The sequence below is a fragment of the Nicotiana tomentosiformis genome, chromosome 1, assembly GCF_000390325.3.
Source record: "Nicotiana tomentosiformis chromosome 1, ASM39032v3, whole genome shotgun sequence".
Taxonomy (NCBI): domain Eukaryota; kingdom Viridiplantae; phylum Streptophyta; class Magnoliopsida; order Solanales; family Solanaceae; genus Nicotiana; species Nicotiana tomentosiformis.
In genome coordinates this window covers 53394331-53415565 of record NC_090812.1, presented here as the reverse complement: position 1 = coordinate 53415565, position 21235 = coordinate 53394331, and the positions used below count along the sequence as shown (strand labels likewise).

At 40.3% G+C, this 21235-nt stretch overlaps 1 long non-coding RNA gene across 1 annotated transcript; it reads right to left on the bottom strand.

Moving 5' to 3' along the window:
* Nucleotides 1-18123: 18123 nt before the first annotated feature.
* On the bottom strand, nucleotides 18124-19710 carry LOC138896990 (uncharacterized). Its single transcript, XR_011410703.1, has 2 exons — nucleotides 19309-19710; nucleotides 18124-18591 (listed from the first exon to the last, which is right to left on the bottom strand). It is a non-coding gene; the product is annotated as an uncharacterized lncRNA (long non-coding RNA).
* Between the last annotated feature and the right edge of the window lie 1525 nt (nucleotides 19711-21235).

Here is a 21235-nt window from a genome sequence, read left to right as displayed (position 1 = left end):
GAACATTTTATTTACTAGGCGTTGGTAAGTAGCCCCTGCATTTTTTAGCCCGAAGGGCATCACATTATAACAATACATTCCATATTTGGTGACAAATGAAGTCTTTTCCTGGTCTTCCGGGTTCATCTGGATTTGATTATACCCGGAATAGGCATCGAGAAAAGTGAGGATCTCCTGGCCGGCCGTGGCATCGATCATGCGATCGATGTTGGGCAGCGGAAAGGAATCTTTGGGGCATGCTTTGTTCAAATCCTTATATTCCACACACATTCTAAGTTTATTCCCTTTTTTAGGGACTACAACTACGTTGGCTAGCCATTCGGGATATTTTATCTCCCGAATGGACCCTACTTTGAGAAGCTTGGTTACCTCGTCCTTTATGAATGCGTGCTTTCTCTCGAACTGGGGTCTTCTCTTTTGCTTCACCGGTCTGAACCTGGGGTCCAAACTTAGCCGATGCGTCGTTATGTCCGGCGGGATCCCTGTTATATCTAAATGGGACCAGGCAAAACAATCGATGTTATCGATAAGAAATTGAACAAGTTTCTTCCTGAGTTCGGGGCTCAACCCCGTTCCCAAGTATACCTTTCGCTCGGGCCAGTGCTCGATTAATGTGACTTGCTTTAGCTCCTCGATTGTTGATTTGGTGGCATCGGAGCCTTCGGGAATCATGAAAGATCGAGGTACCCTTTGATCATCATCCTCTTCGATTTTCTGGTTGTCTGGCTGGGTTGAAGCCGATGTCTGTGATTGCTATTTGGTGTCCCGTTCTCCTTCCGGGTTTATCGGCGAAAGTGAGGACATTGGTTTAGCTTCGTCGACGGCGAACATTTCCTTTACGGCTAGTTATTCTCCGTACACCATTTTGACACCTCTCGATGTCGGGAATTTGAGGTCCTGGTGTAGGGTCGAAGGTACAACTCTCATGTTGTGGATCCTTGGCCTTCCGAAAAGGGCGTTGTATCTCATATCGCCTTCGATCACGTGAAACTTTGTTTCCTGGATGGTTCCAGTCACGTTTATTGGTAGGATTATCTCACCTTTGGTGGTTTCACATGCCATATTGAACCCGTTTAGAAACAGAGTCGCGGGTACGATCTGATCCTGTAGGCCGAGCTGCTCTACTACCTTCAATCGGATGATGTTGGCCGAGCTACCTGGATCGATTAACACACGCTTAATTTTAGTTTTATTCATGAGTACGGATATTACCACTGCGTCGTTATGAGGTTGGATGACCCCTTCTTCATCTTCATCATCAAAGGACAAAGTCCCCATGGGTGCATAATCTTGAGTCCGAGATCGCTTTTCCCTCACCATCGATGTTTTAGTGTGTTTAAGCACTGGTCCCTGAGGGGTATCGATGTTGCCGATGATCATGTGGATGACGTGCTGCGGTTCTTCTTGCTCGTTTTGCTTGCTGAAATCCCTGTTTTTAAAATGGTTCTTCGCCCTATCACTTAGAAATTCCCGAAGGTGCCCTTTGTTAAATAAGCGAGCTATTTCCTCTCTTAGCTGCTTGCAATCTTCCGTTCTGTGACCATGGGTACCATGATATTCGCACGTTTGATTGGGATTTCTTCGGGCAGGATCGGTCTGCATGGGTCGAGGCCATTTAGTGTCTTTGATGCGTCCGATGGCTGATACAATAGCGGATGCATCAACGCTGAAGTTATATTCTGATAATCGAGGTGCTTCTATAGGATCGGCATATTTATCGAAGCCGCTCTTACTCATAAGCCCCAGAGAATTTTGCCCCCGATCAATCCTTCGATTGTTCCAAACTCATTACGTGTTGAACCGTTGTTCACCCGATCTGCGATGTACGGTCGATATCGGTCTCTGTTCGACCTTTGTTCTTTGTCGATCTCCTTTTGGTTTTTAGTAACTATCATGTTCTGATGAACGGGTCCGTACAGAGCTCCCAACTGATCATCCTCGACCCTAATTTTCGATTGGTATCGGTTGTGTACATCTGCCCAAGTTATCGCTGGATACTCGATCAAATTTTATTTCAGCCGATGTGATGCTGTCGAACTTAGCTCGTTCAACCCTTGGGTGAAAGCTTGTACGGCCCAATTGTCTGTGAACGGGGGTAATTCCATGCGTTCCATTTGAAATCGGGATACGAATTCCCTCAGCATTTCATTCTCCATTTGCTTTACTTTGAAGAGGTCTGATTTCCTTGTTGCAACCTTTATGGCACCAGCATGTGCCTTTATGAACGAATCTGCTAACATGGCAAAAGAATCGATGGAATTCGGCGGTAAATTGTGGTACCAGATCATCGCTCCCTTCGAGAGGGTTTCCCCGAACTTTTTCAACAACACAGATTCGATCTCATCGTCCTCCAAATCGTTGCCTTTTATGGCACATGTGTAAGAGGTGACATGTTCGTTGGGATCGGTCGTACCGTTATATTTGGGAATTTCTGGCATACGGAATTTTTTGGGGATTGGCTTCGGCGCCGCACTCGACGGAAAAGGCTTTTGTATGAATTTTTTCGAATCAAGCCCCTTTATCATTGATGGAGCCCCCGGGATTTGATCGACCCTGGCATTGTACGTTTCCACCCTCTTGTCGTTGGCTTCGACTCGTTTTGTGAGTTCTTCGAGCAATTTAGTAATTCCGGGAGTAGTCCCCGATTCTTGCTCGTTAGATTTCACTATGGCGGGCTCTGTTCTGGGGGTGACTTCTTGAAGTGAATTGGAATCCGGCCTACTTTGTGCGCGAGTTTGGCTCTGTAGCTGAGCTATAGCTACTTGTTGGGCTTGTAGCATCTCGAAGATCATACGTAAGCTGGCCCCGATTTCCCCCGCATTTTGGATGTCTCGGGCTACGGATCGAGTACCGCCCTGAATGCTTCTTTCCGGTTCGGAACGATGATTCGCCTCCAAAGCTATTTGTAAATTGACATCCAATGGTATTTCGGCCCGAATTTCGGGTACTTCGATTCGAGCCTCGGTGCCATCGTTAATTGGCCTTCCGGCCCCGAGTGCCAAGTTGTTGGTTTCATCTTGAAGGCCGGCTTCGTTATCGATCGGTGAAGCCATTTGATTGGTGGTTATTCGTAGCTGATCCGAAATTCAAGATGTTTTCGGAAATAAGCGCAAAGCACAATGGCGTGTTTTTTCAGATTTGTATCAAATAACTACTGTTATCCTCGGCCCCACGGTAGGCGCCAAACTGTTTACCCGAAAAATGGATAGAGTTGAATTTATACATAGTTCCGAGGATATGTGGCGTAACTTAACACAAAATGTAAGGATAAATAGAAATGTAAATATAGATTGCAGAGAATGCGAAATAGATAAGGTTGTTAGGAACAATGAATCTTAAGATTCAACAAAGAGAATCAATCTAAGAAATCTGAAAGAACGATTCTTTACTGTAGAAGAATATAACGCTTTTATTACAATGTAAGCCTGAAAACCTTGTTCTATAGAAATGGTAACCAAACCCTTTTATAGTGGAGGGATTTGGCTCTAAGCATAATAAAATAAACATTCAGTGGGAGACCCATGATAAGTCAGTTTTTTCACAATTTCTGCCAAGATTCTCTCTAGTGGGATTGCAACGGCTTTTGTCTGCGAGCTCGATATTGCTTAGAACCCTCGATTTTGGTTTGAGCTTGATTTCGACTCGAGCTCTTGATCTTGGTTCGAGCCCGATCCTGACTCGAGCCCTCGAATTGATTCGAGATCAATGTTGGTTGGTCTATGGATTATCAGCATAATAGATCTACTCTGCCTCATGGTTCTATTTCGATTCGAGCTTGATAATGATATCGAACTCGACACGGATCGGCCTCCCCGGGTTCGAGGTTAGTTTGTTCCACCTTCAGGATCTAACTTCGATAGATCATCGTTCGAACTCGATCGGACGTGCCAAGGCCGAAATCTATTTCGACCGTATACATCAGTAAAACTAGTCGCAGCATGTTCTGAATCATTTTTATTACAATTCTGTCTTTATGTGATTTCTTCTTTCAAGACTTCTAAAGACTCACGCTTTAAGCAAATTAGATCGCAGCATGCTCCAATAATTGTAATTAGTTGATGTGTTTAATGTCCTTATAACACAAACCACACACATGGTTGTAAACTTGTAATTACGTACTTCGAAACGCAAATGAATGTATTAATGAGCCAATTGTCAGTTAAAAGTATTTTTTCAACATTAAAATTGAAAATAATTGACGAAACCTTAGCTAAGATTGGATATCTCAAGAATATATACTAATCAGATTGTGCTATACTGTCAAAAAAATAAATATTAGAAGAAACTTATTAACAACTCTGCCTCTCAGAAAATTAATAGAATGTGCAAGTTCCAGCAGGTTGGGTACGTGTTAGTGTATGGAACGGAAGCCAATTTGTGGCCTACATCTATTTGCTGACTCAATTCCACATGTAAAGTAATGAATTTCGCTATTTTATGTCTGTGAATGGCTCTTTAATTAATTAGCTTATTGATCCTTTCAAGGGGAACAATGATTTTGATTTGTATATTTGTACTAGACGGTTGCTGCCCGTGCAGAGCACCGGCCCAACGGCCAACGCTTCAATAACAGAATCCTAGATAAGTGATCAACTTTATTAATTAACACCAAGTAGTATACATTAAATTATATACATTTTGCAAGTTAGTCCAAAAGCTAACAGGTGCATACACTTGTCTTTTTGTGTGTATATCACAAATTAAAACAATGGTAGTTACTTTCGTTTCATCTAGTCCATAGTATACAAGCAGGTACTGTGTCAAAAGCGGTCTTGTGTTCCTATCTTCCTTCTTAAACAACTGCTGATAGCGCCTCTTAGATCACCATGCATGATCCAATTCAACTTCGAACATAGATAGAACACTTACATAGTTAAGTAGCTATGAGACAATGCTAAGAAAAACTCATGTCTTCTTAGTTACTGGAGCAAAGTTAATATGTATTACATAAGGTGTAACCTCTTTTGTCAGATAACCATTGTGCAAAGTTGTTCAAACAAAACTAATGACTATGGAGAGGAGGGCTAGAGGTACAGAGCCTATATACATTTTCATATAAGTTCAATTGCCAGTTGTGTGAAAGGAAGGCTTAATGTTAAGAGCTGACAGAATAGTTGCCATTATTATCCTTTTTCCGGATCATTCTGTAAAGTTCTGTTGTAGGAAGAGGAATTACATACAATATGCAACATTTTATCAGCAATGCACGAAATATGTCTTCACCAGTTATTCCAGTAACTTAGTTTACAGAAATACATAAGTTTAGTAGAAATTTAGTTTTATAGTGAGTAGTACTATATGTTGTCAGTGTAACCATGTATCTGTTAAATATTATAGAAGGTTCTTATTTGATATACAAAAATTGATGATTAAGTAATCTTTCTCAACAAAAGAAAAAGTATGGTCAGATTGTTCATACTTCTGTTCACGACCAAGGCAAGAGCTGCACATAAATAGTTTTATAGTGAGTAGTACTACATGTTATTAGTGCAACTATGTCTCTGATAAATATTATAGAGGGTTCTTATTTCATAAACAACTATTGATGATAAAGTATTCTTTCTCAACAAAAGAAAAAGTATGGTCAGATTGTTCATATTTATGTTTATGACCAAGGCAAGAACCACACATAAACATGAAAAATTAATTAGTTTGCCAGAACAAAGTTGGGTAGTCAGATGAATAAGTTAATAAAGAGACTGGTCGATATAGGAAATAATACTACATACATGTATCTGCATAGGTTGAAATATAGACAATAATACTACCTACAATGTAAGTGCTACACAAGAAGGAAAGGAGAAAAAACATCATTCAGTGTGTTTGAGTAATGCTAAGTGCATAGGCATTGGTATTAGATATGTTTCATTTAGAGAAGTTCACTTAGAAAACACATATTATATTAAAAGAAAATATCTACAAAGAAGATTAGGAAGAAAAGACTCTACAATCCATGACACACTGCAATTATAGAGTACCTGGCGTTGAAAAGGTATACAACATCCTATAAAGAATAGGACTGAGTCCCTTTTTTTAATACAAAAAAAAATATCAAGCTCACCATGCATAGTGCCTTCTAGATGAAAGTATCACAAAATCATCAAAGACAGATTAATGTTCTCCATATGAATATCCTAAAATGTTGGTCCATTACCTTAACCTTAAGCATCATAATTTAACACTACAAGCATCCTAACTTTCACTTCTTTCATTTCATTTAAATATGCAACCAACTTGGCTTTGTCTTGATGATGAACTAAAGAAAGGGTGGCCAAAGACATGACCTTTGTTTTTCTTAACATTTCTTCTTAGAATATCTTGTTGTGTAAGAGGAGACTGTTGAATATACTATGTACCTAAACTTCAATAGGACCATCACAATCTAACAACAGAATTTTGAAAAGATTTCACATTCGCACACCATCAGAATTACTAAACGGCAACACTGTAAAAATAAATTATTGTACCCTTTTTGCTTTCAAGTACAAAGAATTATTTTAAAGGTTCATCCCGACTTTGAAAGAGTATCTTTATGTCACTTACCTCTCTCCGATACTCCTATTTTATACTTCCTCTTTTTCAATTTTGTTACGTTTATGTGAACAAATGACCAAACTGTTTCGATAAAAAGTGCAACATTTTTTAGATTCGATGTATAAAAAGTATAAATAAATAACAACATCAAAAAAGAAACAAAATAGTGAAAGCAAATGCTCTTAGGAATTAGTAAGCGCACAACAACATTAGATGGATAAGGCATATCATCAAATACCATATGTGCATAGCCTACTTCAATATTTGTTGTTTCTTTGTCACGATATAGGGAAGATTAGCTCATTTAGTATACTCAATTTCTGACAAATTTATCTTCTTCGTCTGCATTGTTGCCCTTTCTTACTATCTGATGGGGATAGGTATACAAATAATTAAAAAATATTGGGGCGGCTATTCCGCAAATTGTTGTAGCAGGGAATCTGTAATTCAAGTTTGTTTGTGAAGTTTTATACTCCTCATCAGAAAGATCCTTTTTCAGTTGTTCAAAAAAAAAACAAAATTGGTGGTGGTGGGGGGGGGGGGGGGGGGGGGAGTACTTGGGAAACTATGACCTACATATATTGCTTGTGAAACATAGATAGAGAATACGAAGCAGACAAAAACATAACAATCATTGAAAAAAGAAAAGAAGTACCTTATGATGAAGAAGTATGTTTGCTTATGAAGAGAGAAACTGAGGGAGTGCTTCTTAAAGAGAGAGACATTGATAGCTACGGTATGCAAAGATGTATCTATGGCTTAAGTGGCAGAATTACCAATTTATCCCTCAATATATGCGGAATTTCGAAACTACCCTTGGTCGACCAACTTATCTTTTTTATATAATAGAAAAGTTATTCTAGTAACTTAGTTTACAGAAATACATAAGTTTAGTAGAAATTTAGTTTTATAGTGAGTAGTACTATATGTTGTCAGTGTAACCATGTATCTGTTAAATATTATAGAAGGTTCTTATTTGATATACAAAAATTGATGATTAAGTAATCTTTCTGTAAGGACCCGTAAAAATTTAAATTAAAAACTTGGGGTTTTATGGTGCCAAGTTAGATTTCTGCGTGGTTCGGACTTTTTTGGATTAAACAGTACCATACGGACTGAGAGGAAAATATTTCGCAGAAGAACGCATTTTTGCTGCCCATTATGCGTCCGCATAATCACTCTGCGGACCGCATAATGGCCGCAGAGTGAAGCAGTAAGTTTGGCCAACTTGAGGTCATTTTTGCGGCCGATTATGCGACCGCATAATTGATATGCGGACCGCATATCGATCACATAATCCCTCTTGAGTTTTTGCGGAGGGAGTTCTGCGGTGCATTATGCGACCGCAGAACGAGTATGCGGACAACATACTGGTCGCATACCTAGGCCGTAAGTTCAGGCCCCTGAGGGCCATTTATGCGGTCACTTTGCGGACCGCATAACCATTATGCGGTCGCATATGCGACCGCAGACCTGTGTCGGGACACCATTTTTCTTAATTTATAACCCGACCCCCATTCCGTTAAAACACCCCATTTAATCTATTTTGAGCTCATTTCTGATATTTCTAGTGTGAGAGAGAGAGGGGGTTCTATAGAGGGAGGAACTAATTTTCATCAATAAATCTTCATCCATCACTCAAAGCTTGGAAATACTCAAGTAGAGCACTCAATTTCTTCATCCAAAAAGGTAAGACTTCATCACCCCAGCTCTTAATTTCAAACATAGCTATAATGGGGTATTAATAAGATGGTCCGTGGGTGTGAGGGTTGTTTATCTTGCATGCATGTGATAAAGAGTGTGGGAAAAATAAGAAGTGAACTAGAACCATGAATGTTTTCCTAATTTTGGGTTCAATTTGTATATTGCTTAAATAGATTGAGGTTGCTAAGGGTTCCGGAAAATTGTAGAGTCTAAAGAAGCGCAATTGAGGTATGTATGGCTAACTCTTTTCTTCCTAGAATCGAACTTCTGGTGTCCGAATAATTGGTGTAAGTTCCGACTTGATCTTACTAGAATTATTTGCCTTAGTGTGTTAGGTTGAAAGATTTATGTTCCCTCATTGTTTTAGATATTTACCATGTCATTATGCTATTTGAGGACGTATCTACGATTTTTCAAGTTCCTTCCCTTATGTGTGCAATGCCTTATATGATAGCACTTATCGACACGAATGATGATGTTATTTGATTGAATAAAAAGGGAAAGACTTGAATTGTAAAATGTGCCCAAGTGCCAAGAATTATTTAATAAATGAGGTTGTTTGTGCCATGTAATGAAAGATGGGAAAGAGATGTGAATTGAGTGAATAATTGGAAGAGGTTATGTCTCAAGTGAGATGACTTAGCCGATCGGGCCGAGATCGGACGCCATGCCGTACACATGGTGGCATTTGTGTTGGAACTATTGATTTACATTGTGGATATGGATATGTCTCACTTAGGATAGCTTAGCCAGTCGGGCCGATACCGGACTCCGTGTAAAAACACAGTGGCATTATGAGTTGTGGCTTTGGCACTAAAGATTATTAACCTAAAAAGATGAAAAGATTGAATTGGGAATTGTGTAATCCTTATTTGGTGTTTTCTTGTATTTTCATGAAGTACTTATTGATTATTGTGACTGCCTTCTCTTTGTTTCACTGTTCATTCTACTGAGATTGGTGTTTGCCTTACATACTAGTACTATTCGACAGTACTAACGTCCCTTTTGCCGGGGGCGCTACATCTTTTAATGGATGTAGGTGGTTTTATCGTAGATAGCGCTGATCGCAGATAGTGGTGTTCTCCCTCACACTCATCACAGTAGCCTTGGTGAGCCCCATTTTTTCCCGGGGTCATGTAGTCCTTCTTTGTATAAGTTTTCATATTTTGAGGTATAGCTGGGGCCTTGTTGCCAGTATTGTCATGTTGATCTTTTGTACCCTTAGAGGCTCCGTAGACGTTTATGTGGGTCATGTACATATGTTGGGGTGTCGTTGGATCGAGTTGTATTTTGGGAACTTAACTACGACATAATGTATATAATGAAAAATAAACTAGCAACGTTTATATATTTATATAACTGACCTCTCTCCTGTTTTACAAATGGTGACGCGTTCCCTTTTTGGATCATGAATGAGCCGGGTAGGAAAGGTTTACTAGGCTTGCTCGACCGGGTTCACTCGGTTGAGCGCCGGTCGTGCTCCTCGAGGTTGGGGCGTGACAAACTTGGTATCAGAGCCTAAGATTTTAAAGTATCCTAGGATGTCTCGGAGTCGTGTCTAGTAGAGCCCTTTTTATCGGTGTGTTGTCGACCACATCTATAATTAGGGGGCTACTTTGACATTTAAGAATGATACCCTTCATTGTTGTTCTATATCGTGCGATAGAGCGGAACGTGAGGTTGTTTTTCCCTAACTCGTGCATTGTTCTAACTTTCAGTAAATGGCACCTAAGAAGAGAGCGAGAATTGGCCAAGAAGCCAATACCATCCCAGGAGTGCTTATTGATCCCTTGCTTGATAATGCGGGTGAGGATAATCCCCCTACTATCACACTGCCTGATTCGTCTACTCCAGAACAGACTATCCCAGTTCCTACACCCGCAGAGGGTGCCACAATCCCTCCCGCCGATATACCTGTTCCGCCTCCAGCCTCAGCTCCTAGTCCCGGTATTTCCGATGGGGATCTTAGGGAAGCTATTCAGATGCTGACTCAGTTAGTAGCTTCCCAGGATCAGAGGTCAAATGTTATACCCACCTCATTTAGCTTGCAAGGAGATTCTTCCGGTTCCAGGGTTAACAGGTTCATTCAGTTAGACCCTCCAGTGTTCACTGGTACTGATCCCGCGGCAGACCCTCAGGATTTTATTGATGAGATGCATAAGACTCTCCGAGTTATGCGTGTTACGGAGACAGAGGGAGTAGAATTGGCCTTCTATCGTCTGAAAGGGGTGGCATATTCCTGGTTTGAGATGTAGGAGGATTCCCGTGAGGAGGGGAGCCCTCCGGCGGGATGGAGTGAGCTTGCGGATGCCTTCATAGACCATTTCTTGCCTGCCGAGACTAAGGTAGCCCGTGTTGTGGAGTTTGAGACCCTTAAACAGGGTAGTAAGAGTGTGTGGGAATATCACATGGAGTTTGTGCGCCTGTCAAAGTATGTTGCTCATATGATGCCGACTATGGAGACTAGGGTGCGTCGATTTGTGCGGGGCCTTAGCCCTTTAGTTATTAATGAGGCTGCCACAGCTGCTCTAAATTCTGACATGAACTATGAAAAGATGGTGGCATTTGCCCAAGCTACGGAGGCTCGAAAGTTAAAGTTCAGGATGGAATGGGAAAGTAGTAGTAGGGCTCGATCAGCGGGCAACCTTGGGGATGCATTCGGAGGTGGGAGATCAGCCTTTCGGGGAGGATCATCAGGGCCATCCCAGTCTTATGCTAAGTCTTCAGCTAGTGCCCCGCCATCAGGGCACGGTCAGCAGCAGGGGAGTCGCTTTAGGCCCGGTCAGGGAAGCAGAGGGTCCCACCATCATGGTCGATCAAGAGGGAGATTCCAGCAGCAGCAGCAGAGGGTCTCATGCCCTAAGTGTGGGAGGATACATTCGGGAGTCTGCTACTTGGACATGCCAGTATGTTATGGATGCGGAATGAGAGGTCATATTCAGAGGGAGTGTCGTGCATCCCGTCAGGGTGCAGGCAGGGGCACAGCTCAGTCATCCGGTCCTACAACCGTTACATCTTCAGCACCCCCTCCAGTTCGGAGCTCTCCAGCACCCACAGGGCGTAGTGCAACTAGGGGTGGTGCACAGAGTTCGGGAGGACCCAGCCGATTCTATGCTATGAGTGGTCGACAGAGTGCAAAGGCTACATCAGATATCGTCACTGTTCAATCTCATGATGTGTATGCTCTTATTGATCCCGGATCTTCTTTGTCCTATGTTACTCCTTATGTTGCTACGAGCTTCGGAATAGAATCGAAACAGCTTCATGAGCCGTTCTCTGTATCTACTCCAGTTGGCGAGTCTATTATGGCCGCACGAGTTTATAGGGATTGTGTTGTCACGATGCGTGGTCGGGATACCATGGCCGATCTTATTAAACTAGGGATGATTGATTTTGACGTAATAATGGGAATGGATTGGCTTTATTCATGTTTTGCCAAACTCGATTGTCGAGCCAGAATCATGAGGCTTGAGTTTCCTAACGAGCCAGCCGTTGAGTGGGAGGGGAATAATGTTATGCCAAAAGGTAGGTTTATTTCTCACCTTAAGGCTACGAAGATGATCAGGAAGGGGTGTATTTATCATTTGGTCCGAGTTACGGACACCACTACTGAGGTGCCTACACTTGAATCTGTATCAACTGTGAATGAATTCCCCGATGTATTTCCGGATGAGCTCCCTGGAATTCCTCCAGACAGGGAGATTGATTTTGGGATTGATGTGATGCTGGGCACGCAGCCTATATCCATTCCACCTTATAGAATTGCGCCGGCGGAAATAAAAGAGCTAAAGGAACAACTAAGGGATTTGCTAGAGAAAGGTTTCATCCGACCGAGTGTGTCACCTTGGGACGCACCGGTTCTCTTTGTCAGAAAGAAAGATGGATCGCTGCGGATGTGTATTGATTACCGGCAACTCAAAAAAGTCACAATCAAAAACAAATACTCATTGCCTAGAATAGATGATTTGTTTGATCAATTACAAGGTGCTAAGTTCTTCTCCAAAATTGATTTGCGGTCCGGGTACCATCAATTGAAGGTAAGAGAGCAGGATATTCCGAAAACAGCTTTTAGAACCCGGTATGGGCACTTTGAATTTTTGGTAATGTCTTTCGGGCTAACAAATGCCTCAACATCTTTCATGGATCTTATGAATCGAGTCTTCAAGCCGTTCCTCGACTCCTTTGTGATAGTATTCATTGACGACATCCTTGGGTATTCACGAAGTCGTGAGGATCACGCCGATCACCTCAGGGCAGTTCTCTAGACTCTTCATCAATACCAATTGTATGCAAAGTTTTCGAAATGTGAATTTTGGCTCGAATCTGTTACATTCCTGGGTCATGTCGTCTCCAGAGAAGGAATTAAGGTTGATCCTCAAAAGATTGCAGCGGTGAAGAATTGGCCTAGACCTACTAATCCAACAGAGATTCGCAGTTTCTAGGGTTTGGTCGGGTATTATAGGAGGTTCGTGGAGGGGTTCTCCACTCTTGCCTCTCCATTAACCAAATTGACGCAGAAGGCGGTTAAGTTCCAGTGGTCCGATACTTGTGAAAGAAGCTTCCAGGAATTGAAATCAAGATTGACTTCGGCACTGGTATTGACCCTGCCAGAGGGTACCGAGGGGTTTGTGGTATATTGCGATGCTTCAAGGATCGGTCTTGGGTGTGTATTAATGCAACATGGTAAGGTAATAGCATATGCTTCAAGGCAACTTAAGAATCATGAAAAGAACTATCCAACTCATGACTTAGAGCTTGCGGCGATGGTTTTTGCATTAAAAATTTGGCGTCATTATTTGTATGGAGTCCATGTAGATGTATTCACGGATCACAAGAGTCTTCAATACATTTTCAAGCAGAAGGAATTGAACTTAAGGCAGAGAAGGTGGCTCGAATTGCTCAAAGATTATGACATCGACATTTTGTATCATCCGGGGAAAGCTAATGTGGTGGCGAATGCTTTTATTCGGAAGTCTATGGGTAGTTTGGTTCACTTGGAGGCATGTCAAAGGCCCTTGGCCCGGGAGGTTCACCAGTTGGCCAGTTTGGGAGTTCGTCTTGTGGACTCCAATAAAGGGGGAGTGATTGTGCGGAATAGGGCGGAATCATTGCTTGTGACGGAGGTCAAGGAGAAGCAATACAATGATCCAATGTTGGTGCAACTGAAGGAGGGGATTCATAAACACAGGACTACGGCTTTTTCTCTTGGCACGAATGACGGTACATTACGGTACCAAGGACGACTATGTGTTCCAAACGTAGATGGTCTTCGGGAAAGAATCATGGCAGAAGCTCATACTTCTAGATATTCCGTGCACCCAGGTTCTACAAAAATGTATCATGATCTCAAGGAAGTTTACTGGTGGAATGACATGAAGAGGGGTGTGGCGGACTTTGTGGCACAATGTTCAAACTGTCAACAAGTGAAGGCCGAGCATCAAAGGCCCGGTGGGTTAGCACAGAGTATGGAAATTCCAATGTGGAAATGGGAAATGATCAATATGGATTTTGTGGTAGGGTTACCGCGCACTCTGCGTAAGTTTGACTCAATTTGGGTGATCGTGGATCGACTCACGAAATCAGCACACTTCTTGCCAGTTAAATCCACCGACACTGCGGAACAATATGCTCAATTGTATATCAAAGAAATAATCAGGCTTCATGGCACTCTAGTTTCCATCATTTTCGATCGAGGGGCCCAGTTCACAGCTAATTTCTGGAAGAAATTTCAGCAAGGTTTGGGTACGCAGGTAAATCTTAGCACGGCTATTCATCCACAAAACTGAAGGGCAAGCAGAGCGAACTATTCAGACGCTTGAGGACATGTTGCGTGCGTGTGTGCTTGACTTCAAGGGTAGCTGGGATGATCATTTGCCGCTCATAGAATTTGCTTATAACAACAGCTTCCATGCCAGTATTCAAATGGCGCCGTTTGAGGCCTTGTATGGTAGAAGATGTAGATCGTCGATTGGGTGGTTCGAGATTAGAGAAGCTGAACTAATAGGACCAGACCTTGTGCATCAGGCTATGAAAAAGGTTAAGATCATAAAAGAGCGGTTGAAAACTGCTCAAAGTCGTCAAAAATTCTATTCGGATGTTCGTCGCAGAGACTTAGAATTCAAGGAAAATGATTGGGTGTTCTTGAAGGTATCTCCCATGAAGGGGATCATGCGGTTTGGAAAGAAAGGGAAATTAAGTCCGAGGTATGTCGGGCCATATAAAATCATTCAAAGGATAGGTCAGGTGGCGTACAAGCTTGAGCTACCACCTGAGCTGTCATTAGTGCACCCGGTATTCCATGTGTCCATGTTGAAGAAGGTAGTTGGAGATCCGTCCGCTATTGTGCCGGTTGAGACCATCGAGATCAGTGAAGAACTGTCATATGAAGAGATTCTGGTTGCTATCCTTGATAGACAGGTCCGGAAGTTGAAGAACAAAGAAATTGCATCCGTAAAGGTATTATGGCGAAACCAGCAAGTCGAAGAAGCTACTTGGGAAGCCGAGAATGAAATGAAAAAGAAGTACCCTCATTTATTTGAATAGCCATGTAATAGCTCTATAAAATTGTTCCCCTTAAGTTTTGTATCACTTGCTCGGCTAATATAAAGACACTCCTTTCTAGTTATATGTCCCCTATGAGGCTTCCGTTGAGGTTATTTTGCATTCTACTGTGTCATTTAATTCTATATATGTTGCTAAGGTGTGTTTCGGGGGCTCTCTGGCAGGTGGATAGGTCTAAATACAAAGGAAACTCTGGCGAAATTTTCAGAAAGTTAGGAAGTTAGGCAAATCTGGGGCTGATGTTATGTGGTGCAACTGAAACTGTGTTAAGCAAACCTTGATCCTCATTCGAGGACGAATGATCTTGAGTAATCTTTCTATAAGGACCCGTAAAAATTTAAACCAAAAACTTGGGGTTTCGTGGTGCCAAGTTAGATTCCTGCGTGGTTCGGACTTTTTTGGATTGAACAGTACCCTACGGACTGAGAGGAAAATATTTCGCAGAAGAACGCATTTTTACGGCCCATTATGCTGCCGCATAATCACTCTGCAGACCGCATAATGGCCGCAGACTGAAGCAGTAAGTTTGGCCAACTTGAGGTCATTTTTGCGGCCGATTATGCGACCGCATAATTGATATGCGGACCGCATATCGATCACATAATCCCTCTTGAGTTTTTGCGGAGGGAGTTCTGCGGTGCATTATGCGACCGCAGAACGAGTATGCGGACCGCATACTGGTCGCATACCTAGGCCGTAAGTTCAGGCCCCTAAGGGCTATTTATGCGGTCACTTTGCGAACCGCATAACCATTATGCGGTCGCATATGCGACCGCAGACCTGTGTCGGGGCACCATTTTTCTTAATTTAAAACCCAACCCCCATTCCGTTAAAACACCCATTTAGTCTATTTTGAGCTCATTTATGATATTTCTAGTGTGAGAGAGAGAGAGGGTTCTAGAGGGAGGAACTAATTTTCATCAATCAATCTTCATCCATCACTCAAAGCTTGGAAATACTCAAGTAGAGCACTGAATTTCTTCATCCAAAAAGGTAAAACTTCATCACCCCAGCTCTTAATTTCAAACATAGCTATAATGGGGTATTAATAAGATGGTCTGTGGGAATGAGGGTTGTTTATCTTGCATGCATGTAATAAAGAGTGTGGGAAAAATAAGAAGTGAACTAGAACCATGAATGTTTTCCTAATTTTGGGTTCAATTTGTATATTGCTTAAATAGATTGAGGTTGCTAAGGGTTCCGGAAAATTGTAGATTCTAAAGAAGCATAATTGAGGTATGTATGGCTAACTCTTTTCTTCCTAGAATCGAACTCCTGGTGTCCGAATGATTGGTGTAAGTTCCGACTTGATCTTACTAGAATTATTTGCCTTAGTGTGTTAGGTTGAAAGATTTATGTTCCCTCATTGTTTTAGATATTTACCATGTCATTATGCTATTTGAGGACGTATCTATGATTTTTCAAGTTCCTTCCCTTATGTGTGCAATGCCTTATATGACGGTACTTATCGATACGAATGCTGACGTTATTTGATTGAATAAAAAGGGAAAGACTTGAATTGTAAAATGTGTCCAAGTGCCAAGAACTATTTAATAAATGAGGCTATTTGTTCCATCTAATGAAAGATGGGAAAGAGATGTGAATTGAGTGAACAATTGGAAGAGGTTATGTCTCAAGTGAGATGGCTTAGCCGATCGGGCCGAGATCGGACGTCATGCCGTACACATGGTGACATTTGTGTTGGAACTATTGATTTACATTGTGGATATGGATATGTCTCACTTGGTATGGCTTAGCCGGTCGGGCCGAGACCGGACTCTGTGAAAAAACACGGTGGCATTATGAGTTGTTGCTTTGGCACCAAAGATTATTAACCTAAAAAGATGAAAAGATTGAATTGGGAATTGTGTAATCCTTATTTGGTGTTTTCTTGTATTTTCATGAAGTACTTATTGATTATTGTGACTGTCTTCTCTTTGTTTCACTGTTCATTCTACTGAGATTGGTGTTTGCCTTACATACTAGTACTATTCGACAGTACTAACGTCCCTTTTGCCGGGGGCGCTATATCTTTTAATGGATGTAGGTGATTCTATCGCAGATAGCGCTGATCGCAGATAGTGGTGTTCTCCCTCACACTCATCACAGCAGCCTTGGTGAGCCCCATTTCTTCCTGGGGTCATGTAGTCCTTCTTTGTATAAGTTTTCATATTTTGAGGTATAGCCGGGGCCTTGTTGCCGGTATTGTCATGTTACTCTTTTGTACCCTTAGAGGCTCCATAGACGTTTATGTGGGTCATGTACGTATGTTGGGGTGTCGTTGGATCGAGTTGTATTTTGGGAACTTAACTACGACATAATGTATATAATGAAAAATGAACTAGCAACGTTTATATATGTATATAACTGACCTCTCCCCTATTTTATAAATAGTGAAGCGTTCCCTTTTTGGATCATGAATGAGCCGGGTAGGAAAGGTTTGCTAGGCTTGCTCGACCGGGTTCACTCGGTTGAGCGCCGGTCGCGCTCCTCGAGATTGGGGCGTGACACTTTCTCAACAAAAGAAAAAGTATGGTCAGATTGTTCATACTTCTGTTCACGACCAAGGCAAGAGCTGCACATAAATAGTTTTATAGTGAGTAGTACTACATGTTATTAGTGCAACTATGTCTCTGATAAATATTATAGAAGGTTCTTATTTCATAAACAACTATTGATGATAAAGTATTCTTTCTCTACAAAAGAAAAAGTATGGTCAGATTGTTCATATTTATGTTTATGACCAAGGCAAGAACCACACATAAACATGAAAAATTAATTGGTTTGCCAGAACAAAGTTGGGTAGTCAGATGAATAAGCTAATAAAGAGACTGGTCGATATAGGAAATAATACTACATACATGTATCTGCGATATGTTGAAATATAGACAATAATACTACCTACAATGTAAGTGCTACACAAGAAGGAAAGGAGAAAAAACATCATTCAGTGTGTTTGAGTAATGCTAAGTGCATAGGCATTGGTATTAGATATGTTTCATTTAGAGAAGTTCACTTAGAAAACACATATTATATTAAAAGAAAACACCTACAAAGAAGATTAGGAAGAAAAGACTCTACAATCCATGACACACTGCAATTATAGAGTACCTGGCGTTGAAAAGGTATACAACATCCTATAAAGAACAGGACTGAGTCCCTTTTTTTAATACAAAAAAAAAAACATCAAGCTCACCATGCATAGTGCCTTCTAGATGAAAGTATCACAAATCATCAAAGACAGATTAATGTTCTCCATATGAATATCCTAAAATGTTGGTCCATTACCTTAATCTTAAGCATCATAATTTAACACTACAAGCATCCCAACTTTCACTTCTTTCATTTCATTTAAATATGCAACCAACTTGGCTTTGTCTTGACGATGAACTAAAGAAAGAGTGGCCAAAGACATGACCTTTGCTTTTCTTAACATTTCTTCTTAGAATTTCCTGTTGTGTAAGAGGAGACTGTTGAATATACTATGTACCTAAACTTCTATAGGACCATCATAATCTAACAACAGAATTTTGGAAAGATTTCACATTTGCACACCATCAGAATTACTAAACGGCAACACTGTAAAAATAAATTATTGTACCCTTTTTGCTTTCAAGTACAAAGAATTATTTTAAAGGTTCATCCCGGCTTTGAAAGAGTATCTTTATGTCACTTACCTCTCTCCGATACTCCTATTTTATACTTCCTCTTTTTCAATTTTGTTACGTTTATGTGAACAAATGACCATATGCTGGGTTTGGTCTCTTCTTTGGAGCTTTCTCTTGTTCCATCCTATCAAACATCAGTTAGGAAGTAGCTATTAGTGGAGGCATCACCTTCCGCGTTTCCAAAGAGACCGAAGAAATTTCGAATCAATACCATGAAAATATTTGTCTCAACGACACCATTAAAGATCAAAAGGTAAGTACACAAACTGTTTCGATAAAAAGTGCATCATTTTTTAGATTCGATGTATAAAAAATGTAAATAAATAACAACATCAAAAAAAGAAACAAAATAGTGAAAGCAAATGCTCTTAGGAATTAGTAAGCGCACAACAACATTAGATGGGTAAGGCATATCATCAAATACCATATGTGCATAGTCTACTTCAATATTTGTTGTTTCTTTGTTACGATATAGGGAAGATTGGCTCCTTTAGTATACTCAATTTCTGACAAATTTATCTTCTTCGTCTGCATTGTTGCCCTTTCTTACTATCTGATTGGGATAGGTATACAAATAATTAAAAAATATTGGGGCGGCTATTCCGCAAATTGTTGTAGCAGGGAATCTGTAATTCAAATTTGTTTGTGAAGTTCTATATTCCTCATCAGAAAGATCCTTTTTTGGTTGTTCAAAAAAAAAAACGAAATTGGGGGGGGGGGGGGGGGGGGGGGAAGAGGAGTACTTGGAAAACTATGACCTACATATATTGCTTGTGAAACATAGATAGAGAATACGAAGCAGACAAAAACATAACAATCATTGAAAAAAGAAAAGAAGTACCTTATGATGAAGATGTATGTTTGCTTATGAAGAGAGAAACTGGGGGAGTGCTTCTTAAAGAGAGAGACATTGATAGCTACGGTATGCAAAGATGTATCTATGGCTTAAGTGGCAGAATTACCAATTTATCCCTCAATATATGCGGAATTTTGAAACTATCCTTGGTCGACCAACTTATCTTTTCTATATAATAGAAAAAATATGACACAAACTAGGTGCAAAGGAGAGGTGGGGTGGGGCTTCTAAAATATTGAACTACTTTGTTGCTTTTTCATTAATTTAATCTTGAAACTTGTGGTTATGAGAGCGATTGAAAGGTAATGGTGAAAGATTTGAAACAAACGTGCAATGGTGAAAGAGAAAGATAGACCGTATATTGTACTTATTGTTTTCATTGATAGATAGTTAACCGGCCAGCATAAGAATGATTCTACTGATTTGAATAAGAAGTCGATATCCTTCCGAAGGTTGAATTTATAGCCGGACTTAACCTTGATTGATCATTTTGTGCTTCTTTTCACTCTCAGTAGCCATATTAATTAAGGTTTGCTAGGGATAAACAATAGAGAAAGAATTGTACGCATTTCAATGGACTTATAAAAATCAGTGTTTTAAAAGACGTTTTCGGGGCGAGGCGCACCAAAAACGCTTCAAGGCGATGGTGTGGGCTGTGTGGGGCGAAAGTCTCAGAAGACGTACGCCCGGGAGTTTGAGGCGCATTCTTTTAGTAAGGCGTAAGCCCCACAGACTTTTTCAAATTAAAATAAAATTTATTATATAAGTCCTTCATATAATACCCAAATTCTCAAAAGTCATTTTGGTAATTACTCAAAAGTTTTAAAAAGGAACTGAAATATATTAAATTTAAAAGTCAAGAACTTTTTTATTGATTGAAGCCCTGATTCATGGTCTTTCTCAATTCTTTATATGGTCTTTCCCAATTTTTTATCTTGTCCGCCCAAAAGCAACAAATATTCAATTATATTTTTTACAAATATAAAGAGAACTTCATTCTCCTTCATAGCAGCACGTTCAAAGTTCAAATTGCAGGTTAGTCATCATTTTTGTTCCTCCGTGTAGAAAATTTTATTCTTTTAAACTCAAGTTACTTGTGCTTGTAAGCAGCGTATAATAGATTGTTTTGACTAGTTTTTTGGTGGGATAGAGCGCGCGCGCGCACACACATATATATAATTTTTATGCAATTTTATCTGTTTTGTAAATATTTACTGTAATTATATTATTTTATAAAATATTAAAAATTAAGAGGGTGTTTGGCTAAGCTTATAAGTTGGTCAAACTAGCTTATAAGCGTTTTTCGGCTTATCTACGCGTTTGGTAAAGTTAAAAGTGCTTATAAGAAAAATAAGCCAAAAGACATAAGCTGGTCACCCCCAGCTTATGAATTTTTAGCTTATAAGCACTTTAAGTTTGACCAAGCCTTTTACTATTTTATCCTTAAAATATTCTTTTTTAAAACAAAACTCATACATCGATAGTCATTGCCTCAAGTATTTTTTCAACCTAATCTCCTCCCTCCCTCCCCCCCCCCCCCCCGCGCGCACACATATATATATAATTTTTATGCAATTTTACCTGTTTTATAAATATTTACTGTAATTATATTATTTTATAAAATATTAAAAATTAAGAGGATGTTTAGCTAAGCTGATAAACTGGTCAAACTAGCTTATAAGCGCTTTTCGGCTTATCTACGCGTTTGGTAAAGTTAAAAGTACTTATAAGCCAAGTGCTTATAAGTCAAAAATAAGCCATAAGCTGGTCACCCCCAGCTTATGAATTTTTAGCTTATAAGCACTTTAAGTTTGACCAAGACTTTTACTATTTTATCCTTAAAATATTCTTTTTTAGAACAAAACTCCTACATCGATAGTCATTGCCTCAAGTAATTTTTCAACCTAACCCC